The sequence below is a fragment of the Meleagris gallopavo genome, chromosome 1 (genome assembly GCF_905368555.1).
Source record: "Meleagris gallopavo chromosome 1, MGAL_WU_HG_1.1, whole genome shotgun sequence".
NCBI classification, from domain to species: Eukaryota; Metazoa; Chordata; class Aves; order Galliformes; family Phasianidae; genus Meleagris; species Meleagris gallopavo.
The window spans coordinates 188,950,324-188,975,702 of NC_139404.1; the positions used below are offsets into that span (position 1 = coordinate 188,950,324).

General features: G+C 34.3%; 1 long non-coding RNA gene across 2 annotated transcripts in view; it reads left to right on the forward strand.

Moving 5' to 3' along the window:
- The window catches only part of LOC146545836 (uncharacterized), a 503,527-nt gene that overhangs the window by 352,181 nt on the left and 125,967 nt on the right, over positions 1-25,379 (forward strand). The window contains exons 3-4 of one of the 2 annotated variants that reach the window (XR_014881295.1): positions 11,240-11,327; positions 12,562-12,696. This is a non-coding gene — a long non-coding RNA (uncharacterized LOC146545836). Of the gene's footprint in view, positions 1-11,239; positions 11,328-12,561; positions 12,697-25,379 lie in introns of those variants that run through there. The other variant, XR_014881296.1, reaches the window with a different exon arrangement.

Genomic DNA, 25,379 nt, shown 5'->3' on the forward strand with positions numbered 1-25,379 from the left:
AGAAGAGAATGATCTGCTTTATTACATACATCCCTGTGTTACTAGCCACTGTTTGATGGAAAATGTGACAGCTGCTTAGATTGGTGTCATAGGAACTCGGCTTGGTGGTCTGGTGATCACCCTACCTCACAGGAGACATACATGCATGCAGTTCTTAGAAAGCCTGAATTTTAGTTTTCTTCAAAAACAACTCATCTTGAATATTTCAGACTTCTTGTCTCCAGGAGTCCATGTCCAGGACGCCAATAAGCTGCTTGATAAAAAAGGTGATATTCTAAGTGCATTTGACACACTGGAGTAAACCGAGTCTTTGAAGTTAAGACAAGACCTTTTATTTTAGGGGGAGAAGGTGATTTATCAAATAATGCTAGAGGCTCAGGCGTTCTGCCAAAAAAAACCTCCTTTCCACTCCAAACTTGGAATGTTAACTAGTAAGTACTACATCTGTGCAACATGCAGTTCATGTCCTAAAATTAAAGTACTCTTTCTTTGTGTGGACTTCTACAGCACCCATTTTTCTTTTACCTCCAATTACTGATTTTTATGTATGGAGGTCACAATTTGCTTCCTCATGCGAAAGTGTTAGAAATAAGGGGGAATGGAATTTGCAACTCTTTTCTTGTAAAAAAAGCATTTGTAAACAAGGACATTTTTTCTGCTTCTTAATAGAGGAAAATCAAATAAACAAACAGGAAGAAGAATTGTATAATCATAGATTAATAGACTGCTTTGCATTGAAAGGGAATTTAAAGAAGAACTATTTCCAACCCTTTGCCATGGACAGGGAAGCCTACCACTAGATCACTCTGCTTAAAGCCTCATCCAACTTGACTTTGAGCAGTTCCAGGGATGGGGCATCCACAGCTTCTCTGTGCAACTGGTGCCAGTGCCTCACTACCTTTGACAGAGCAGTCAGCATCCCTGTACTATCACTACACTCTGATAAAGAGTCTTTCCTTATCTTTCTTGTAGACTTCCTTCAAGTACAAGAAGACCACTATAAGATCTCAGAGATCTTTTTGTAGAACTTGAAATTGGTAGTTAAAATTGGCTATAATTTTTACAGTTTTGCTGTTCTACTTACCCGTTTAGTCGTCAGAAAAATAAAAATAAAAATAAATAATAAGATGTAAACATTTTACTCATTTTATTTTTTTCTTTTACTTCTTTTTTTTTTATATTCTCACTTCTGCCTAGTCACCTATTTTACATTTCAGAAATGTACAAAAGCAGTCATGGCCATGATATAATACTATATATCTATCTACTTGTGTTAATAGCAGCTATTTTGACCTATATAATATTTTTCTCTCATTTATTTTGAGTTACACTGAAAGCTGCTGTGCAGTACCAGCCTTGTGTTTTGTGTTTCTGAGAAATGTGTGATAGAGTTGCAAGTATGGTAAAGAGCAGAACATTAAGGACACGTGGTTCTATTGTATGCCAAGGACTACAGAGTCCCAGGATCAGCCCACAAGTACACAGGTACTAAGAAATAGGTTTATTATGGCTTTTGTAACTTCTGATGTAGAGCTTTGCATAAACCTTTTAGCTTCCATCTGAGCATAAGTACATCAGGATTTTGTCCATCGTGATCACTCTCATCCTTGCAAATCTCTACCATGCTCTTGCCTTTCACTGCATTCAAATTTCAAACAATTAATACTGAAAGTCCTCTAGCTCCACACTTCCTATTTTCATTATGAGTGAAGGGATATCCAGTGAGTGAAGTATTGACTTGCATTCTGTAGAGTTTTTCTTTAATACAATGTAATTTGCATCCTCCTTTCCATTAGGGAACATTGTATTTTCCAAGAATTGGCAGAGATAAATTCAGTCCAGTCTGGCAGTCCCACCAGTTCATGCAATTAAGAAAAATTAAAAGGAGTACTCATAATCTGTGCAGTGTTTCACCTCATGATATGCAGAGAAAAGAGAGACTGAAGAGTCTTCAAGACTCCTTGACTAAATTTGTCTAATTTTTTGGTTTATCAAATGAAGGCAACAGCCTGGTGCATGACAGTGAGCAATTCATTTCTGCTCTAATGAGTACAGCAAGAGACAGTGCCCTTTTTAATCAGACAGATTAAGTTAGAGCTGTTTCATGCCAAATCAGTGACTTCAGTAATTATGAACGAAACTGGACACAGGCACGGAACCTTCTCCAATTAGTTTCCATTACTAACTTCTTTGGAGTCTGAGAAAGCAGTAAACAAACAAAACTAAAAGCACTAGGAATATGCTTATTATTATTATTATTATTATTATTATTACTATTTTAAATGCTTTACTTTCTTTAAGAACCTTAAAAGAAGCTCTTTGAATGAATCCATATACTCACATTTTCTTACCTGCTCCTTTTAGCTGTTATTTTTTCCCCTCATAGTTGATGTTTAAGACTTTAAATCTAGTTCTGCTTTGCTAACTCTCATGCGGGAAGATATTAATATCACTATGCACAATCTACTCAAAAACAAACAAACAAGTAAAGCAACTAAAACTGAACTCTTGATTATATCTCAGATAGCCATTGCACAACTTCTAGGATCAGAGAATCATAGAAGGCCTTGGATTGGAAGGGACCTCTAAGATCTTTTGGTTCCAACCTGCAAAATCACAACAATAGCACTCATACTGTTGAAATATTGATGAACAATGTCTGAAGGTAAAAAAAGCTTCCAATTCTATGAATACAGATAGTTTTATTCATACAAATGGAAATGGTTCATGTGTTTAAGGATGCAAAGTTCATTCATCCAGAAATCGGAGAGAATTTGCTGAATTCTCTGCAAAATAGGAACTGGGAGGATTTCTAAAAGCTTGTACTGATACCTAATCTACAATAGAACAAGGAATATTACCTAGTGTCACAAGTCCATTTACTATTTGAGGACAGTTAGTCTTTCTATTGAAACATCATTACTGCCCTAGACACATGTATTACTAGCTGATATTTGCTTCCACTGCATGCCGCAAGATTTTATTTTCACATTTCCTTCCAAATTTTGATGACTCTGGGGTTAATTGAATGAAGGGTATGCAAGAGAACTGCTGGAGAATGAATTGCTGACAATAAGCTATATAACTAGTTTTGAAAATATATGCATGTACTTCTGCCTCAGCATAGTAATGAAGAGAGTATACAGACACCATAGTATTATAGCCTTTTCTACATCATGTCAGCAAATTTTGTAATATAGTAGAAGTATATGTGTTTCTGAATTGTGCAGATAATGCACACCATGAATAAATATTCTGGCAACACAAGATTGCTTTCTTCTGAGTTGTAATTTGCACTTTTTCTTTGCAAAAGCCATCAGTGTGCATAGCTCATATACAACTATCTTTCTGGCAGTGTTGTTGTCATTATTACTGAGTGCTTAGCAATGCTTAGCCAGTCACATCACTCAAACAACTGGCAGGTGGCTTGTTCTACAGATGGATAAACACCAGCACATGTTAAACTGCAAATATCAAGAAGATATGTTTCATCACGTTTTTTGACCATCCAACCATCTGTCTGATTTTCTTTAAGGTATGGCCCATTGTGGTTTGACAGAGGGTGAAAGTGCTGTAGTATTGACATTAAGATTCCTAATCATCCTTGTAACATCCCAGTGAAACCTTATTCACAAAAAATCTAGATTAGATGAGCAGATGTATAAATTGGGAAGTCTTCCAGGTATCAAAAGTTCAACACCAGCTACATTAAAACTGCGATCCTTGACTTTACTCCTCATATTGAGGAGGTGTTTTGCATAACATAATGATAAGAAATTCAGACACTTGAGGAAAAGGAAAAAAAAAAAAAGAGTTCCCTGCAGGCAGTCTTCTATTGAATTTCAGAGTAATTTTAGAGCACTGAAAATTCTGTACCAGCACAATACAGCTCTCAGATACCTACAGCAGAGTTGGTTAGTTTATTTAGTACTCACACAGGTTTCAGAAGCACACATTTCTAAAGGCTATATGTGATTTAAAATAATTCATTTGGACAAATTTGCAGAAGAAAAAAAATTGAGCCAGGACTATTAAACACAAAACACCACCTGAGGCTCAGGAAATTTTGATACATACACAAGAGGCTGAATGAATGTGTGTAGAAAAGTATCCTTGTATAGCAGCACCAGCTTAGACTATTCTGTAGTATATGCCCTCTATTACACATCCTAGTGAAGTGTACGTACATCTTTCGATCTGATCTGATACTATTTTCTTTTATTGTTCCAATTCCACAATTGAGTTAAGTTACTTTATGACAGCAATCGTAGTATAATATATTGAAGCTTTCATTTATCTGCCTGGAGAATACAGTTTCCGGGTCAAGAAGAATCTCCAGCTGTGTGTTTGTTCACTGCCTAGCAGAATGGGGCTGCAAATTCAAAGAATGTTTAGGATATAAGTAAGGTATAAACATTAGTTCACATCCCTTAGGTAAATCCATATGGAGTTGCCTGGGAAGTTCTCTGATTACAAGGAGAAAACACAGTAGTTAAGAAGTCTTTATGAAATTAAAATATTTTTGTTCCCATTCCAGTAAACTGAGGAGGAGTTGGGAAAGAGATCAGTTGTCAGAAAGGGACATTGTCTACATTATATATCATCTTTTTCTAATTCTTTCCTCCAATCTTTATCCTTCATATTGGCTAAAGAAACATTCCTAAAACAAACATATGACGCTGCTGAATGTATCATTCTTATAAAAATGCTCAACTATGAAGTAGTAATGAGTAATGTCCAATAGACTATGAGTAGTAATTACATCAGAACTCTGGAAGCTGAAGGAGAAACTGTGTTGTGTGAACCTCATGTTCTATTTTCATCTCATTTCCTAACAAAAGTGAGTGTAAACTATCCTGCTTTCAAGTCTATAATTGGCATGGGTGTAATTCATGGATGTGAGGAACACATCCATGTGTTGCTTTGTTTGTTTTTTCTCCCATGGTTATTTGTATAATAAATAAAAGCACATTATATAAATGGTGTGGGGAAAAACAGTGGCCATCCAGCTTTGTTTTAGTGGCTTAACGAACTTCAGTGAAACTGCTCAGACCCATGGTACTGGCCAGAGAAATAGGTTCACTTTGTCCACTTTGCAAAACCATGCTACAACTCTACCAAATGATGCCTATATCCTTTTCAGAATTATTCTGTTCAAAAATTAATTTTATGTATGATGGCTTTAAGGCCCATTTCTCTGCAACCCTCCTATATGAATAGAATGCAAAGTCAGCCTCAGAGAAGAACTTGTTTCATACCTTTAGCTTTGAATTCTTATGCTGAACATATATTTAGCATTTCCTCCATGCCACACTAATACACTTCATGCACTGGTTGCAGAATTGCAGTTCCCTAAATCAGACTTCACCTATTCGTGCTCCTGCGACTCCTTGGTCATCAGTAGTGACCACACAATCTCACCTGGAAATGCTTATAATAAAAATAACCACTCTGCTTTACACTTCATAACTTCTTTTTATTGTTACACACAAATTCTTTGCAACTGTAGTTTCTGCATAGAATGGATCAGTAAGGTTCCAAGTTGTAAGGAAAATGAGTGCATTTAATAATTAACGAAGTAAAGAGAGATTTCAGTTAAATTACTAAGAAACATTACAGAACAAGCTAAAGTTTAAAATTGTTATTTAAATTGCTGTCTTAGGTCATTAAGTATATTTTTCTGTGTTCAGAAACTCAGAAGCTATTAAACATGTTTGTGGAAGCAAGGAATTGGGCCATTAAAACCTTTCCCACAAAATAGAGAAGAAAATGATTTCAAGGCTTGGAGAGCATTTGATAATGCATTTGGGCATCTCAGACAAATGTGAGGTCTCTGACATCACTTTAATACTTGAATGACTCTCTGTATATGCAGGCTTTTACTTTTGAACTTGAGAATACTAATAACTGCTCAAGAATTGTTGGCGAACTGAAGTGTTTGCTGAAGAATAGTTGGATTACATTGAAGCTGCTTTGAACACAGAGTGTCGTTGTCCCTTGACTGTTCCATCTCTCTCTTTCCTTTCTCCATTTCCACAAAAATGCACTTGATGAGAACTGAATGTTCCTGATGTAAAATCTGAGAATTTTCTCACTCATGACTTTAGTTTTCATTCATTAGTACTGAGGAAATGGGGCCAGATCAAAGAGTCAAGGTGCCTGGAATTACAAAGCCACTGAAATCACTGTGAGCGAGCAAGAGAATCAACTCAAGATTCAGTTCTAATCTTAATTTACAAATGTGTCATTGCTTACCAAATTATGAGACTAATCTCAATATTTGTACATACAAGAGTCGTAGACTTCCTGTACTTGATCAAGCACTAAATAGTGTTTCCAGAACCTACTCCTAAAGCTAAAAAGAGGAAGCGGTAATTACTTATCTTTTTCACTTTTCACTCTACTATCGCTATCCGAGCTGGGGAAATTGTCACTTTAGAACATATGTTTCTATTCTTTCTAATACTTCATTTTGAAAGCAAAGGAGAAATTTAAAAATAAATATTTTCTACAAGGTTGCTGGTCCTGAAGTTTGGAGCTCATAGGAGACCTCTACAAAAAGATTAATTTTGTCTCAGATAAATTTATTAGATGCTCAAAGGCCATAGTTGTCATTGGGATTGGGTAAAAATGTTAATTTTGAACGAAAATTTAGGGGAAAGTCTAATTCTACCATACTACCTCTAATCTTAAATATATATATATATATCTTAAATATATATATATATATTTATTCCTCTGCTTTGCACTGTTCTTGAACTAGATACTTTCCAATACTTTATCTTCTAGGTTCCCGTGTTGTTGAATTAGTAACTAAATCATAATTATGAATGGTCATCTGAAGGCACCTATCTGTTCCCACCGAGGAACTTAACCTAGATGTTTACATTTGGAGTCAGAATATTTCTTTTGTGAAAACTTTTTAATTACTACAATCAGTTTCCTTAAAGAATACCCACTGTTGCATTTCTCAGTGAATATCAATCAGTGAGAGAGACTTGCTAATGGCAGAGGCCTTTGCAACATACTTTCCTGGAGTTTTTATTTAAGTAAGGATCATCATTATCATTTGTGGCATTTGTACTTTTGTCACAGCCAATAAAATAAACTAATCAATTTTAATTTATTTTCAGTCAATTTTGCTACATGAGTCTTGAATGTTAACAGGTTCTAGAAGGGAATGGATTCAATTATGTTATTGTTGTCTAAAATAAGGACAACATTATTTCAGAAATGCACTTATGGGCACTACATTGCTTTTTCTATCCATCAATCAGCTGCACCGTCAATATCTGCAGAGCAAACTTTTCTGCTTCCACCAACAGCAGGAAGGAATTATCTTCTAGAAATATCTGTATTATTCTTTGCAATTTAGCTAATAAAAATGCATTCAATTTGCCTGTTTCCTGTGCAAAATCTATGAAACCATGTAAATATTTCATACTCTTATGAATGTGATATAGCATGCAAGAACTTGACTAAGACTATGTCCAATCACTTTAATGGATTCAGATCCCATTAGTTCAAGGTTGGCTCTGCATTAATAGAATAGAGAGGCATCAAGATGTTGTACTCTTGCATACAGGCTGGCCTGCTTCATGCAGGGAAAGGGCCTTTATGTATTGACAAGATTAATTACAGACCTTTGAACCTCATGTGTTCTATTAATATCCAATGTTGCTCTCATTTTTCTCATTCAGCCTGAAATATGTGGCTTGCTCTTGCATAAATCAGCTGCAGTATTCTTTGTGGGTGGCACTGTTTTTGGTAGTTGTAAATGTCTGTGAATTGCACAGCAGTTTGTTTGGAGTTATTTCAATGATTATGGAAAGAAAGGAAATAATATTTTTTTCCAAAATACCAGAAGAAACACCACTCATGTACTTTCCAGAGCAGTACAAACTGGTTTTCCTGTTTTTTTTATTTTGTATGCATCTTCCTTGATTCAATGGAATTTGATACAGCATGTAAATTGTGCTTACTGATGCTGCCAAAATTGTTCCAATATTTCCTCTGCTACTTAATACTTCCTTTTTTTTTTCTTTTGTTTAATCAAATTTTAATTTCAAATATGAGTATATGAATGTCTTATGTTATTAAAATGCATATATTTATTAGCTGGCAGTTAAGTAACATAAGAAAATACTCTGTAAAACCCAAGCTATATAGCTGGGAGTATTCAAAATCTACAATGGTAACAAAGCAAACACTCAGGAAAAAAACAACAGTTATATGAAATGTATCTACCGTTGTCGATCTGAGAAATAAGAGAGATTAAATGTGTTCATGAAAACACAAAGCCCTACTTTACTTTTTATAATTTAAATTACCTATTAAATGTAAACAGAAATATACGGAAATAACAGCCTTTGGATAGCCATATAGTCTAAGAAGAGAGGCAGGTATTCATAGGAAATTAGAAAGCTAACCCCACAATATAAATTGCTCTCTGGAAATATAGAGAAAATCACAAAATACTTTGAAAAATGGTCTTCTTTAGAATTTTTTAATTGTACTTTATGAGTGTTTCATGAATCCTGAAATAATGTGAATCCAACATTTAAAGGACTAAATGATCTTATTTTAAATATTTTCTTCTGTCCTTCAGTATTCAATTTGTTTTTCTTCTTAATCTTGAGATGTAGTATACCTCACAGTCTTTAAAAATTATGTGTATAATCTGTGACATAATTGTGTGCAGTACTAAAATTAATCATTCACAAAATCTGTGGAGTGATATACCATGAAAGAAATTGGGACTGAAAGAATTTTAAAGTAGATCACTGTCTGAGGCTGGATAAGACAACCAGAGATTCCTTCAAAAATATCTTCTGAAATATTGTTCATGATTTTGTAGAATCATAGAATTATTAAATTTGGAGAAGACCCCTAAGAGGCCAATTTCTCCAATCCAACCGATCACCACCATGACCCCACGCATGTCCTTCAGTGTCACATCTACCATAATAGTAGGGGCTGATCCTCATACAACCATAGAATCACAGAACCAAATAATGGCTTAGATTGGAGAGGAACTTAAAGATCACCCAGCTCCAAATGCCTACCATGGGCTGGCTGATTCGGCTGCCCAGGACCTCATCCAATCCAGCCTCGATCACTTCTAAGGGTGGGCATGTACAGCTTCTCTGGGCAGCCTACTCCAGTGCCTCACCCCCTTTGAGACAAAGAATTTCTTCCTAATATTTACATATTCCTAATATGTAAATATCCCTTCTTTCACTTTAAAGTCATTCTCCCTTGTCCTGTCACTATCAGATTGTGTAAGAAGTTGGTCCCCCTTCTTATAAGCTCCCTTCAAGTACTGCAAGACAACCCTGAGGTCTCTCCAGAGCCTTCTCTCCTGCAAGCTAAATAAGCCCATCTCCCTCAACATTCCTTCATAAAAGACATGCTCCAGAACTTTGAAATTTCTGTTATTCCGGGCTTGCAGAATTAGTCTAATAATCATAAATGTTTCTAGGGAAGGTGTATCTTCTCTCCCTACAAAGACAAGTTGAGAGAGCTGGGGCTGTTCAGCCTGGAGAAAAGAAGGCTCTGGGGAGAACTAAAAGCAGCTTTTGGAGGTCACTTTCAACTCAGACAATTCTGTGGCTCTGTAACAAGAAATAAAAAGCATTGAACATGTGAAAATTTCAACTAACAATTCAAGACAATACAAGAGGAACATTGTTCTGAAAACCCAGAAAGGAGTTTGTTTATAATTCACATAAGTTTTCGCCAAAGCTCAATTGCACAATCATATGAAATTTAATTAGTGTTTCTTGTGGTTTGAGATCAGTAGAAGTTAAAGCTTCATTTTTAGAAGTGGCTGTAAATCTTCTGACAAACTAATTTTTCATTGAAGTAAATCCATTTCCACTAAAACAATTTTTTTCCTAATGAAACATGGAAATTCTAGCTGAACTTTTATCTTGAAAGATTTCTTAAGCCTAGAACTGAATGTTCACGTGTGTATACAGCACAGATGTATTAGATGCTGAATTTCATCCCAGAATATTTAATGAGCTCACTGTTGGAGCACTTAAATGTCAAAGACCAATGACGAAATCTCAGATGTGAATTGAAAGTAAGAGAACTTGAGACTGCTATATCAGTTAAACCACTGCAGAGATATAGTCTCTTACTTTTCTTTCTTCAAGCACATACTATTAGAAAAAGTATTTATGTAAATATATATTTGAGGTCAGTTTCAAAAGTACTGCCTCCTATTTTATTTTACTTGACCCATGATGTCAGAGGCGGATGTTGGTGATATGGCAGTAGAGGCTGAACTTTCCCATCAATATTATGTTGCATTTGGGTGTCGTGTGACAGATGGCAGTGGAATGGCAGCCTGACAAAATGACATCTGACATAGAAGTGTGGATGATGCAAATGTGTGGAATCGAATTCCTCCATGTAGAAAATATTGGACCCACTGACATTCATTGACATTTGCTGAATGTTTGTGGTGACCAAACAGTGGGTGTGAGCACAGTGTGGCTGTTGGTGATGCATTTCAGCAGTGACAGTAGCAACAATAGGTCACCTTTGCTGGTGAAGATTTTTACAAGCATGGCATACAGGCTCTTGTACATTGCTGGCAAAAATGCACACCTAATGATGATGGCTATGTAAAAAAACATACTTTATAGCTGAGAATTTACTCTATCAAACAGTGTTACTGTGTTCTTTGTATCTATAGTATTTTCTATGTAAGGAAATAAGAGGCACTAATTTCAATGTATCCTACCCTTATATTTGAAATAGTTCTCACCTACGTCTGTTTGGTGTAACTAGGTATTAGAAGTGAGAAAATGTTCTTATATACAACAGTATCAGGAGAATAATTTTGCCTTTGTAGTAGAATGACATTTGCTGCCTAGTCAACAAGGCTCCAAGATACTTGATATCAAGGTTTACACATGTAAAAATATGTATGAAAATTAACAATATTTTTTAAAAATTATTAAATTTACTTTCCTTTAGCTTTGGTAAAATAAGAAAATAACTGTAATGTAATCTCAAGACTTAAGTTTTGAAAATATTTTTCTCACATTACAATGTTAATTTTCTTTCCACTTCCTTTGTCTATATAGTTCATGCCAAAATATAGTAGTAATATATGTGATACAGGTGTCTGTGTAGATGAACACAATGTTCAGGATTCCAATTTGGGCTATTATTGTCTGAACATGATAGATTTCTTTTTCATATGATTTATAACTTGTCATTACAGGATACTGAAGTCCTCCAGACAACATTAATCTATTGATGACTCTCAGGTGCAGATGTGATTGATGCAGTAACGGACATTCGTGTCATAGGTAAGATCTTTTCTTTCTTTTCAAACTTTTTTGTTGAAATACTTAAGTGCATTCTAGAAATACTAGAGTGGGGACCATAAAACAATTCTAACTTCTGAGGAATAAGACATAAACTTCACTGAGATACCTATTAATTTTAAAGAAATTTTTATTTTTTATATAAATTTCCCTCCTTCTTTATTATTTAAAATATTTTAAACAAAAATAACCAGTTTGAAAACTATTATGAAGTGAATTTTAACAAATATTTTGTTGTTACCTCTACTTTATCCTGTTTGCTCTTTTGTATTTCTTACTGAAATTGATATAAATCCTGCAGTGTACCTCCTTCTAGTTTTCTTGAGATATTTATACTGAATTCTCTCCTCCTGTTACAATGATATTTCCAGAAGGTACCAATGAATTAGCTGTCTTCTCTTATTTTAAAACCAGAATCAGGAATGACACCTACAGATTTGAAGGTTTGCCTTTGAAATTCTGAATTATTATTTTTCTGCATACAATATATTGCAGACAGTAATACCTTTGTGATGTTCCTCCCACAAAAAATGTACTCTACACCCGCCACTTAAATACTGAAGTAATTGGGGCATGCAGATAAGTACTTCTTAATTAGTTGTTGCACACTGTGGGGTCTGGGGACATACTTCTGTCTTCAGTATGTGCCTGGTGTATGCAGAAATATTGTCCGCCTAAATGCTGCTAGCATATCAATAGCTCTCAAAAGTCAACTTGGAATAAATAAATAAACAAGGTTATTTCTTTTTTTAATTCACAAAGAAAAGATAAATTCTAAAAGTGGAGACAAGTCAATCTGCACAGTCATATTTATTGAATTCTGACCTATTTCAACAATATTTCCAAAACTAATGAGGCCAGACTCCCATCAGCAATGAAAGGAGTTAAATTCCTCTGAGAAAAGGGGAAAGTTTCTGAACAGAAGTATAATTCTGAGCATTGTACTTTGGAGACTGTGATCTCTCTCCATTGTCCAGATAGAAATTCAGGACTGTTCAGTCTCCCTGAGTTAAACATGTGGCCATGTCCTCTTCTCACACTCCTGCCTGTGGAGGATGTTATCTATACATTAATTTCCATACATCAGAGTACTGTGCCTGATTATGTGAATGGTAATGATGCTTTTTTTGTTGTAAATCATGGCTACACCATGGGGTAAAGCCTAGAATTATTTAAAGGCAGTTTCAGAACTCCTGACATATTGGTATTCTTTCAGGAAGGAGTCTGTTAATCTTGAACATGAAAAGCTTTGCAACATAATTCAGAATATGCTGTAAAGTACTCTTGGAAAATGTGGTGTTGACGTTAGCTATCTTTGATAATCATCTGTGAAGAATGAAGACTTAACATTTCCAGAAGAATGCTATGGTAGGTAATTAGCAATGTTCTCATTGCTCTGAATATGTTACACTCCAGTCCTTGGAGAGGGAACTTTATCAAAAGTGCCCAGGAAAATATGTAGCATAGTTGGTTTTGTCAAATTCTACTGGAAATAATATGTATTTGAGTCCTGGACTTGTTGAGATTTTGGCTTTTGAGGATGATTTTTTTTCTCATTTCTTCATTCAAATAATCTTCTTTGCTTGATCTAATTAATAATAGTGGGTTTCTGTATGATCTTTACCTTATCTCTGCCTTTTGAAAACAAGGTCTTATAGAACAGTTTGCCCATGTGAAGGCCAATAAGTGTGGTGGAGTTGCAGCATTCAAAATATTTCTGATCTTACATACTTCCAATTTGATAAGGTTTCCAATTCGACAACTTTTTGAAAATTCTTGATCTCTCTGAGCTAAAGAAAATAATTTTGAATTTGTCTGTTTTGTTTTCAGAGAAAGTAAAACTATCCTGACAGAGGAAAATATATATCTTCCATAATTTAATTCAAGATTATAAGCATGATTCAAATAGAGTTATTTAATCTACATGGTAATTTTCTATTTAATATTTAAATCAAAAGATTTATTTTGCTTCTGCTTACAAAGTAGATGGTTCTTAAAAAATTGACATAAATACTAAACAACGTTATTAATGACCTTGAGGTTATTATCTCAGGTGCATGAAAATATGTCTTCTGGTATCACCTTGTGGGGTACAAGTTCTTTTTTTCATTTCATTTTATGTATTTTATTAGTAAATAAAAATTGATTTAGCTTTTTTCCTTAAACATATAAAGTACCAGAACAAATATAAAATCCATACTGTTCTATAGCCAAGTTAGCTGTGAGATCAGAATTACCCTATGAGTTTTTGGAAAAGGTATTCCTTGTTTTTTTGTATTCAGAAGAAGAGATACATATTCTAAAATCTGACACAAACAAATTGTTTGACTATTTAATCTTAAATACAGATAACAAGTAACTTGAGATGAATTTGGAAGATAAGTAAAACGTGAAAATGAATTGTTTGCTGTTCACATTAGCTGATTTCTCTCCAATAGACATGGCAAGTGGAAGTGTACATTTTTTTCTAACATAAAAACTTGACGCTTTGACAGGCAGAGAATCCACTCCTTTCTAGTGAACTCACTGATCAGTCCTTCTGTTTCTAATATTTTAAAACTTCTACATGTAGTTAAAGAAAGTATTTGTAACTAGAAAATGTGATGAGAGAAAAAAAAAAAAAAAAAAAAAAAGGTTATCCTAATGTGATCTAGGACCTTGCAAATTGTCTTAAGGAAAACATGAAAAATTATCCTAACTTGTAGATAACTTATGAAGCAAATTTATTTATTTATTTATTTATTTATTTATTTATTTATTTATTTTGTTTCTTCTTTTGTTGCATAATTTCTCTGTCCTAAACAGAGCATGATGAACAAAACCCACTGCTCTTCTTTACCTTTATCTTCATGTATAAAGTGTCTAGTGTCTCATGCTAGTAACTGAACTCTTTTAGTACTAGTCATTAGGATCACCCGTATCTAATGGTAGACACATCTGGATTTAGCTCCTAAAAGAGTAATACAAGAAAAATGATAACTAGTCTTAAAAGTTTACTATCTCCTCTTTCTGTTAAGGGCCCCCAGTTGCTAGATAAATCCTGTTTGCACAGTGAGTGCATCTTCTTAGGAGTTAGATTGATGTTTTTCTTAGCTTTGTCCAAGGGAGCTATGCTGGAAGCAAGACCCAGAATCTTGTGAACGCTCAGAAACTTTGTATTGATCATCTTTTACTTTTAAGCCATTCACACTGGAATTGTCAATTTATTTATTAGGATTATAACCATCTTTGTCAACCACAGATAGAGAAAAGGGCGCAACTATAGCCAGGAGCATGGATTTGAGCTTAACAGCATATTGGGATTCTGTGCTCTTTGATAAAAAATGAACAGTTAGTTGTCAAATACTCATCCCGAAGTGCAATCTGTCAACTTCCAAATGGTTTCTTATATGAATGAAGACAAATATTTTCTTAGTTGTAAATAGAAGTAAAATTAATTAGTGTTAATCTGTGCACTGCTTGTCGATGCAGTCAAATATTTTAATACCAATTAAACAATTAAAGTATCATTCTGCAGATCTTTTTATTAAGAAAACACAACAACAAAAAAAAAAAACAACAAAAATATGAACAAATTTTAACTCATTTTTATACTTAAATGATTTTGTGATTATAATGCATACTCTAACAATTATAAAGTCAAAACACAAGACTTCAGTAGCATTTTCAAATTAAAAGCACGGACTTGAATGTTACCATCAGTACTGATTAACAAAATGAGAGCAAATAAAAGGTGACATGCTGTCAAAATATCCAGATTATCCAGAAAGGCAAGCAAAATTCTTATTAAGAGATGTTCCCTCAGGAGAAAAGGAAAGTCTGCTTCAGTGATTACTTTCAATATATTAAGGTTAGATTGCTGCTGTTAGTACATATACAGACATGGTTAAAGAAATTGTGAGAGTATAGGAATAAAGAAAAGGAACTGAAGGAGTGAGGAGAAAAGCAAAGTGAAATAAAGATAAAAGAGAGGAATATAACAGCTTTGTTTGAAAAGGAATAGCTTCCCTGGCTAAGATTAATTTATATTCACTGTTATATGTGGATGCTTTCCATTTCTAGAATCTCAGTGAAATTACTTTCACTGACCATGATTTTCTTTAATAGATGTTTCACACTTCTGCCAAGACAACAGCTGAACTCAACCACCTTAAATCATATGCAAGTTGTGAGAGAAATCTCTGTTATTATATGCAATATTTGTGAAAGAGGTTAATGTCCAATTTCCTGTATTTTCAGTTTTGAGAACATTTTCACACTGGTGCTGTACTTTGCCACAATATTCTCTTATGTGCCTTTCACACTTTATACATTAATTTGCAAATGGATACTGAAATGAGGAAAAGGCTAATGAATAAAAATCTTCGCAGAAGCCAACATTTACTTAAATATCAGTGATGTTAACTGGGATGTATGGGATGAATTCAGAGATAAAGAGATGCAGAATTTCATAACTTCTTCTTTCTGTTTTTGGTGTTTTTTTTTTTTTTCCTTGTCTTTTGAGAGCTGACATTATAGGCAGTAGTAGTGACTCATACATCAGGACTCATACATCATTGTGCTCTTTTCAAGTAGGTTAAAAAAAAATGACAAGTAGCTTGGGAACACAATTAATGTGAACGCTGATGAAACATGCTAGGTTAATACAAGCATATGCAACACACTTATACATAATTGCATTTGAATGATCAACCCTTTGACTCCACCATGCTACTAAAAATTCTGGTACAAGGTCATTGTGCTGTTGCTGGGGATGATGATATCCCAGAGGGAGAAAAATGTCAGGCAATACACAAATGGTGGCATTTTTTTACACCTTCACTACTCTGATTCAAGTCAGGAACAATATTCATTCTGATGTCATCGCTCTGGTTTACGCTCTGCAATTTCACCCCTTATAGTGTCACCACTGTTGGTTTATGTTTCTTGAATTTGTCAAAGATGAGGCTACAGCTACCAAAGCAAAGCTGAAACTGCATCTCTCTCCGGTGCACATAATCTCCTCTGCTGCTAGGGGAAAAGAATAAATCTCTTACACTAGAGATTTTTGCTTGGTATTTTTTGCTTGTTGCTTGTTTCGGTTTTGCTCCATAGGCTTTCCACATCTCAACTAAATTTGTGGTCATATTTTCATGTTCTAAATTCTTTCTTCCTCCATGGAAAAGTGTTGATTTCTTTTTCGTTTTCTCCCCTAATAAGGGATTTCTTTATATGATATAACAAGAAAGATACATTCCAACTCAGAGCAGTGCTGAATATATGGAATTATCAAAATCCTCTAATTTCACCTTTGCATTCCAATATCTAAGGTGCTACTGAGGGAAACAGATGCCTGTCTTCTTCACTGCTAAATATCCATAAGAAGAAATAGGGTAACACAATAGAGAGGTGGAGGACAATACACAGGTGGTGAAGAACACTTTGGAAGTACAATGACACAGTAAGGAATGTAACCAATGTCTATTAACTGATGCTTTCACTGAGGAGTGAACCCATAATTATCACCTTTGTTCTTTCATTTCACAAATAATCCAGTGAACATCCTCGGTGATACAAAAAGAAAAAAGTACTGCAGCATTTTTAAAAAAACCTCTCTCATTGTTGAAACAATCTCTCGGTTTTTTTTTTTTTTTTTTTTTTTTCCCCCCCATCTGATTTACATAAAAGTTCTTTGCAGTCAGTCACAAAAGCAAAGAAAAATCTGAACAGAGACCAAAAAATTTCCTCTATTGGCTTCTCCTACTAAACACTGTTTTCAATATCCAGCATTCATCATACGAAGGTTGCTCTGAAAATAATGCCTTCTATTCTGCTTGGCCCCACAGTGCCAGAGTTGGGTGTTAGTGGTATGGCAGTAGAGAATGAGTCTTCTCACCAATATCCCATTATATTTTTGTTGTTGTGTGACAGATGGCAGCAGAGGGACAGTCTGAGAAAGTGGTGTCTGACATAGAAGTGGCTGTGAAGCAAAGGTGTGTGACTGAATTCAGAAAAAAATGGCACCCCTTGGCATTCACTGACACTTGCTGAATGTTTGTGGGGAACAAACTGTGGATGTCAGCACAGTGAGACATTCAGTACTGCATTTCAGTAGTGATGATAGCAGCAGTGGGTCACCTCTGCTCATGCACATGCCCACGGTATGCAGGTTCTTGATTTTCGCTGGTGAAAATGCACAGCTAATGATTGATGACTGTTGAAAAATAGTGTTTTGTAGCTGAGAATTTGCTCAATCAAATAGCGTTATTGTCCTTTTTGTATCTGTTGCAGGTTTTATGGAAGTAGTGGAAGGTTACTTTCAGACCAGCATACATATATTGTCTAGACTGCCAGGTACTCTTTCAGTACTGAGACAGCTTTATATGGCACCATTCTGAGCTCAGAGCATCTCTCAGGACACTTTAGAAAATAATGAGGTTAAAAGGTGACCATGCTGTGATACTGAGAACAAGGAAGAGACATTATGCATGCAGTAGTGGAGGAGTAAAGAGACATGCTTGTCTTTAAATTTGTTGACTTAGTTTAAATTATATGCTGAATGGTTAAAGCATTACAGTACTTGTGCTTGAAGAAGAGGCAGATGACCTTCTTTGTAGAAAACATCACCCTTTTGTAAAATGATCAGAGAATTATAAGCTTCTGAACTGGGAAAAGACAGAAAAAATTACCCGGTTATTGCAAATTGTGCTACTAGATTACTTGTCATTAGAATGATTAATAACAGGAGGTTGAGTGACTACTTGTCATAGGCTTGGTAAGGCGTGTCTATTTTATGTTTTTGTTTTTATTGAATTACCCAAAATATCGTGGGCAGAATCATTGACTCGGATTAAGTCAGCCAAAAATACATCTGATGTTGTTTAATTTGTTCATTCCTTAAACAGTCATGTGAAAAGGCATGGGAGAGGTCTAGGGAGAAATGCACGTATCTCATGCTCCAAGACATTTGATGCCAGAGCAAATTATCTAAACCTTCCTCCCTAATAGCCTTAAAAAGAGACTGTGCAGCTGTGATGAGCTTGCAAAATAAGTGCAGTTAAGCTTTGTGGGGGGAGTGATCGAAATAAATAGATTTCTTTTTCTCCTTCGGTGACTTTGAGTTCAAAAGTGTCAGATCTAGCAAGAAATTCTCATCTGTGTGACACTTGCCCTAAATGCAAGTTTCATCCAGATAAACCACTAAGCTCTACATAACAACATCTCAGATCATAATTTGTTTTCCTTATATCCTGCTCCAAAATTCATGCAAGGAATTTCATTGGGTTACACAAAATATCTTGAAATTCCTCCTTCAGCATAAAATAGATTCTGAGGGATATTTTCAGTTATAAGAAAGAAAGCTTTTAATCACTTGGTTATGGTCCCCATACCAGATTACGTTTGTTAGCAAAGAGCTGAGTAGAGAAGTTGCCAAAACTCTTCATATAATCTGGGCAATACTGCTTTTTACAGCCAGACTCCATGCTAACTCTGTGTTCTCTAGACAACTATTTTTACAGCAACTGCTTGCAATTACAGAAAGTGAATTTATAACTATACAAGTTGGGTAATGTCAACCACAAACTGATTATAGAAAACACACAGATAAATCACAAGTATGCATTAAATACATTGCCAGGTGTGATGGATAATATTCAGACATAAATTAACACTAGATGGCCTAGCCAACAAGTCCAATATTCAACTTACTTATTCATGTACACTTATATGTGCATGCATGGTTTCCCTATCTAGACCTAGATTTTAATATTTAAAATCTGGCAACTACACTGAGTAATTGCATTTATCGATTTTTCCACATGTTTCCGTTTGGAAGAAGCACAAAGAGAAAGTAAAATGAAAAAGGTCAGCTAAATAGAAAGTGGAAGAAATTGTTGACAATCTTCCAACCAGGAGAAAAAAAAAAAAATCTGTTAAAAATTTATTTTTACATTGCTTTTGCACATTTTTGTATTATAATGTAGATGATACTTGTTTTTCTGTATTTCACCACAGAACCAACATGGCATTTTAATGGAAGTCAGTTCTGATTTGTAAAAGGGTGGAAGAGGTCTTTCTCTTCTCTCTCACTTATTCTTGTTCTCTCTTTTTCCCTCTCTGTTCTTGCAATCCTTTCTTTCATTATTTTATGCTTGGCAAAAAAAGAAAGAAAAAAAAAAGATACATTTTTTTCTGACAATTACATTGTCAGTAAAATTGTTCTGGGTGATACTTAGATTTAAATATAATAGTTTGGAAAAAAAATATTTTTCTCATTCTTGCATAGTATTCCTACTAATGCTCTGTGTGCTGAAAAAAAAAGAAAAATCAAACAGATTATTGTTGATTAGAATGTAGATTAGTCCTGTTTTCCTTCCATTTTAAACAGAGGCCAAGTTCTTCATACCTTGACTTTGCAGATGGTGAAGCCTGTCTTTGCTGAAATTACTGACTTTTACAATGTAATGCACAAAGAAATGTAAACAGAAAGTCAGAAAGTATAACAATCTGCTATATACTATGCAATATGTTAGCCTTTTATTAATATATTTTTAGGATTACCTTTGCTTATTTCTATTACTTACTCTTTTCATGGGAAAAACAGGAATCCAACATACCAATATACTTCTATATTTTTCCTTGAACTCATCTTTCCTGTCTCTAACCATCTGTTTGTTTACTGGTTTTAGCTCTGAATAAGCATTCAAATCTTTCATTTGTTTAGAATATTTACATAGCTTTTCCTAGCAGTTCAAATAAAGAAGACAGGTGGCAGTCTCTCCAGAGTTTACACTTCTTGTTTTTCAGCAATTCCTGCTGTTCTTGCGATAACAGATTTGTGGATAATCCATATTATGGAGTCAGTTATTTACAGTGTGGAAAGTGAATAACATAAAAATAAAAATCTGCATAAAAAGTCTGAAACTGAATAGTACTGGCTTGGCTTTTAGTTTTATGCCTATTATCTCTGGAATGAGTCCTGTGAAGTATGTATACAGTGCAACAGACAATTACTATTCAAGTGGTTCAACATTCTCTGTTCTTTATGTTGGTCCAGGGTAGTTTTAATCAAATGGAAATGATGGAAAGTGTTCCTGAAGTCAACACTTCTGTCTGTCCTTCACTTGTAGGTGAAGAAATATCTGTTCAGAAGCAATGCTTCCTTTCTCATTCCTCAATTAGAATTTATTTCAGCCTGGTTTTGAAGAAGGTGGAACTGTTGCAGTTTATAAAACACAAAAGGGATCTCACAAAAATGTTATTGCAGCTGAGTTTATTCCCCTGATCTATTTATATCTGGGAGCTGGGCTCCATATCATTTTTTCATTAGTATTTTTACTTTGGTACATTATTATTTTAAAAATATACTAATTTTCTGGGATAAAAGGGATCACATCATGTTTCAAAGCCTTTGCTGTGACATTAAACCTTTGAACTACTGTTAAAGAAATTATTACCCTAAGGCTGGAAGTCTGAAAAGTTATTAAAAATGTAATTTTAAAAATAGCATCCAGGCCAAAAAAATAATAATATATAAACACAACTTAAAACTTTCATTACCTAATCTTATAAATACCATTGCTACTGATTTTTAAATAAAGTAGACATTTTTATAAAAAGTATAGAAGATTAATTTTCACAGAAGGATTTCAGAAGAAACATAGAGATGCCAGTTCCTACATCTTTTATGTTGTTTGAGCATTTGTTATATTTGTGGCTGATACGTGGAACAAGTTCTAAAATTCAGTTCCTTTTAAATATCTGTAAAGAAATTGTACTTCATCCTTACGGCATGAACTCGCACTAAGCCATGAGAGGATATAAGTGAATAGATATTTAAAAAAAAAAAAAAAAAAAAAAACAACACCAAAGCTTTTTGTTGTTGTTGTTGTTTTGTTTTTCTTTTGTTTTTGTTTGTTTAGGTTAGATAGTCCCAAGTCTAACTTGATTGGGACATTCTCTAAAGGACTATAGTCTACCTTGACTTGCCTATGGATGGTAATTTTTCATTATCCTGCTCTTCTTCACTTCAGAAGAGAGTCTAAAATAGGCTCTTAATTTCTAAGCTTCTAACTTTTGTAACCCTATGGAACATTTCAAGTACGTGTGAGGAATTTCTGTCCTCTAAAACCATACTACCATGCTACCATGGTCGCGCAGTAATGTTCTTAATCATATTCTTAATGTCTTTCCTGATTTCAGCCATATAGTTTTATGGATGTCTCCTTTATTTTATGGTATCTGGTTCACTGTAGATCAGTCAGGACATTCTTTTTCTTGCCATTGCTGTTATTTAGAAAGCTTGTGCCTTACTGTGTTTTATTCTACTTTGCATTATCCCCAAAGATTTTCTCCAATCCAGAGTCATCCTTGCTATTATTTCTTAATGTATCTGTTGTGAGTTTTTTCGGCAATAGCACGAACAGCGTGCTATGCTGTGTACTAACAAGTTTCATACTCTTTGATGCTATAGATTTATCCCGAAAGAATGCAGATAAGTTTCAAGCATTCTGACTTTGTACAGTTGCTTTGTGAGGTAGATGTGCATTCTTGGCACATCTGAAGATGTTATCCAGATGGTTTTTGATGACACCCCAAACTTTCTGGAAGAGCTTATGATCTTATTCCTGCATTTAGTAACAACTTGAATGATGGTAAAGACTCCATGAAGCTGATGAGACCAACAGATATGAGGAGGAACTGCCCTTCACACCCCATCCTCCCATAGTACAGAAGGAGATACAGCACAGAAGAGGTTCCAAAACCCTACTATTTGAATTTTAAAAAGCTGCAGCTGTACAATTTAGATAAAAAGAAATTGAGTTTTCTGTTTCTCCTTGTTCTGATTAGTTCATGATAAACCTCTCTAACTTAATGAAGAAATTCCTTACTTTTATTACTGGTACACTATTTAAATTCATATATCTACAGAAGATCAAGAAATTGAGAAAACCTTGCAACATAAATTACGATTTCCAATGTGATTTTGAAACTTCAGACATGAAGAACTGTAAGAATAAATTAATGAATAAATTAAGAGGACAAAAAAAAAAAAAACTAATTAAGATTAAACAATCAAAACAACAAAGCTCACATAACATATACATGTGCTTTGAACTGTAACATTTCCAATGACAGCACATATGTAAGTGCCATTCTGCCCTAGTGTTCTCATTACCTGTAATCAGAGCTGAAAATCCAGTGCTGAACTGAAACTACAGCTGTATATAGTTTTACATTATAAAGTATAATTTAATACTTTCTCAAATACCATATTTGTTCAGAATTGAGTATTCTTCATTTCCTAAATCATTTTGTTGTTACTGAATCAAAATGTATATGATTTGATGCTTAGCCATGTCATTTTGTGTATGTTTAGATATTTTCTCTGTCTATAATGGAGTTTAAATAATTACTGGCCTAGGAAATTATTAGGTTTCAGGAAAAGAGACTGCAATTTATTTAGGTTTATATGCCATATCTTTAAGCTATTTTATATGCACAAAATTACATACGGAAAAAGAAACAGTTAGCAGTGTTAGTAACATGCTTCCATTTCTCTAGAACTTTATGGCTATTCTGTGCATTCTTATGAAATGTGAAGGCTAAGGGTTTTTGCTGTACATTAAATAAATTTCATATGATGCTGATGTTTGAATACTCTGTGTAACCTTAGAAAAAGTCAATTTGCATCATGGCCATGTTCAATTAATGCAATTGTTTGAATTTATACGTAGGACTTTTTCTTATTTTTGTTGTGTATTTTTATGAGCCGAGTTTTTTTTTTTTTTTTATCTGATCTACATAAATTACATAGACTATTTAGGGAAACATTAAAAAAAAAAAATTACCGTATTTCTCAGCAGATTTGTGTTGGATAACTTTCACAGCTGACAATGATAGCAGAGTAGTATTGTACAGCAAAAATCTGTACAATATATATATGACCAGTAGATGTTAAGTTATGGTAACTTCATCTTTTCCAAGTGCCACTTGAAATGAATTCTCTCATTATCCTTAAGCATGGAAACATGTCACAATAAAATGACCAGCTGTAAAATCACATGAGAGCATTAGACAGACATCATTTCTCATCTGTGGCTTTGCCAATTAGTCTGTGTAAACTGACTAATTTCTGAGAAACTAGAAGAAATGAGAGACAAGCTTGTGGATCTATCATTCATGAAATATGAAAACTTTATATAAATAAACACCTATTTTGAAAGATAGGAAGAGTCTCTGAGAGTAATCATTCTTTGAATATTTTGATATGCTGCTATTTTACATCTTAAATTATTTTATGAACTGGTATTATAATTGAGGCCGTGTAGATTCTACTTCATGTTGCAGAAGTATTCTCCTGAAACTCTATTAAAACAGTTTTCTGTAGTGATACAACCTTAAAAAGAAAGAGCAAGCATAACTTGAGGGTTGACTTCTTGAGACTCTAGGCAGGCATAAAAAAAAAAAAAAAAAAAAGGGAATTTGAAGGTCATTTAACTTTCTTTGGGGTATTTTCCCCACAGGGCAAAATTCAAAAACTGACATCACAACAGTTGGCCACCATATTTTCATATAATGAACAGTTTCTTTCTGAAACCTTTGTCTTAAATCCTTCTATCATAATCCCATTTGTGTCTTCATCAATTACAGAGGTAAATCTTCTGACTAAAAGGACTGCTTCCATTAATGGATTTGTGTGCATTTACAGTGCAGAACACTGTGCAATGCAAAAGGGGTAGATGCTTCAGGCTTATGTATTGTCAGTGGATATACTGAGACAAATGAATCTCAGTTTCTGTTTCTCTCTATATTATATACAGGATGCACAGTTAAGAGACAGGAATCTATCTGAACAAACAATTTCCTTATAAGTAATATCTGTGTTGTTTTTATTTCACCACACATAGAAATGTTATTTGTGAGCACTCAGGACATTAACTAGACAATTATTTTTTGTAATATAGACAAAAAATCTAAATCTGGAAGGACCATGACAAACATCTGATTCTTTCATTAATGTGCCAAATTTCCTTACCTAAGGTCTTCTGAAGAAAGTCTGTATATTTCTTTGAGATGCATAATATTTTTTCTACAGATATACAGGCACTGATGTTAAGAGTGTCATTCCAGGTTATTTACTCCTGTTTGAAATTATGCACCACTTCTAACATGCACGTGTTTAACTTCAGTTTCCTATCATTTATTTTTCTGCTTGTGAAGGAAAGAATGATCAGCTGTCAGAAATCTCTTCACTGTAAACATGCTTATAATCAGATCACAGACTATTAAGTGGAAAAAAAATTGACTAGTAAATATACAGAGATTTTTGATTACTTATTATAAAATATATTAATCAATGTTCTTTTTTTTTTCTTTTTTTTTTTTTTCCTCAGAACCCTTTTCAAACATTTAGCTTACTCTTTCAAGCACATGTAGAAGAATTCAAGATTATATATAAGGGTCCTCAATCCTTTTTGAAGTCTAGTGACTTACTGAAGTCACTAGATTTGCGAATGTAGGCATCTAGCCTAGCTACAAAATGTAGCTAAGATTAATTGCTCATATGTGACCAGTTCTTCATTTGCCTCAATAATGCACTATGTTGAAACTGACCCACTTGATGAGTTTAATTATTTTCTCACCTGATTTTTCTTTTTCATTTTTTCTTCTATCTCCTATCACACAACAGGGGAGACCTTACTGCTCCCTACATTTGCCTGAAAGAAGAATTGTGGAGAAGTGGGTTTTGGCCACTGCTCCCAGGTAACAGTGATAGGACAAAAGGGAATGTCTTCAAGTTGTACCAGAGGAGGTTCAGGTTGACATTAATAAGAAATTATCCTCAGAAACAGTAGTGCAGGATTGGCACAGGCTGCCCAGGGAGGTGGTGTAGTCACCATCCCAGGAAATGTTCAAGAACCATAGAGATTGGTCTTGAGAGACATGATTAAATGGGCACAGTGGAGGTGGGATGACAGCTGGACTAGATAATCCCAGTGGTCTTTTCCAACCTTTATGATTTCTAAATTTATTAAAAACAATAAGCTGAGG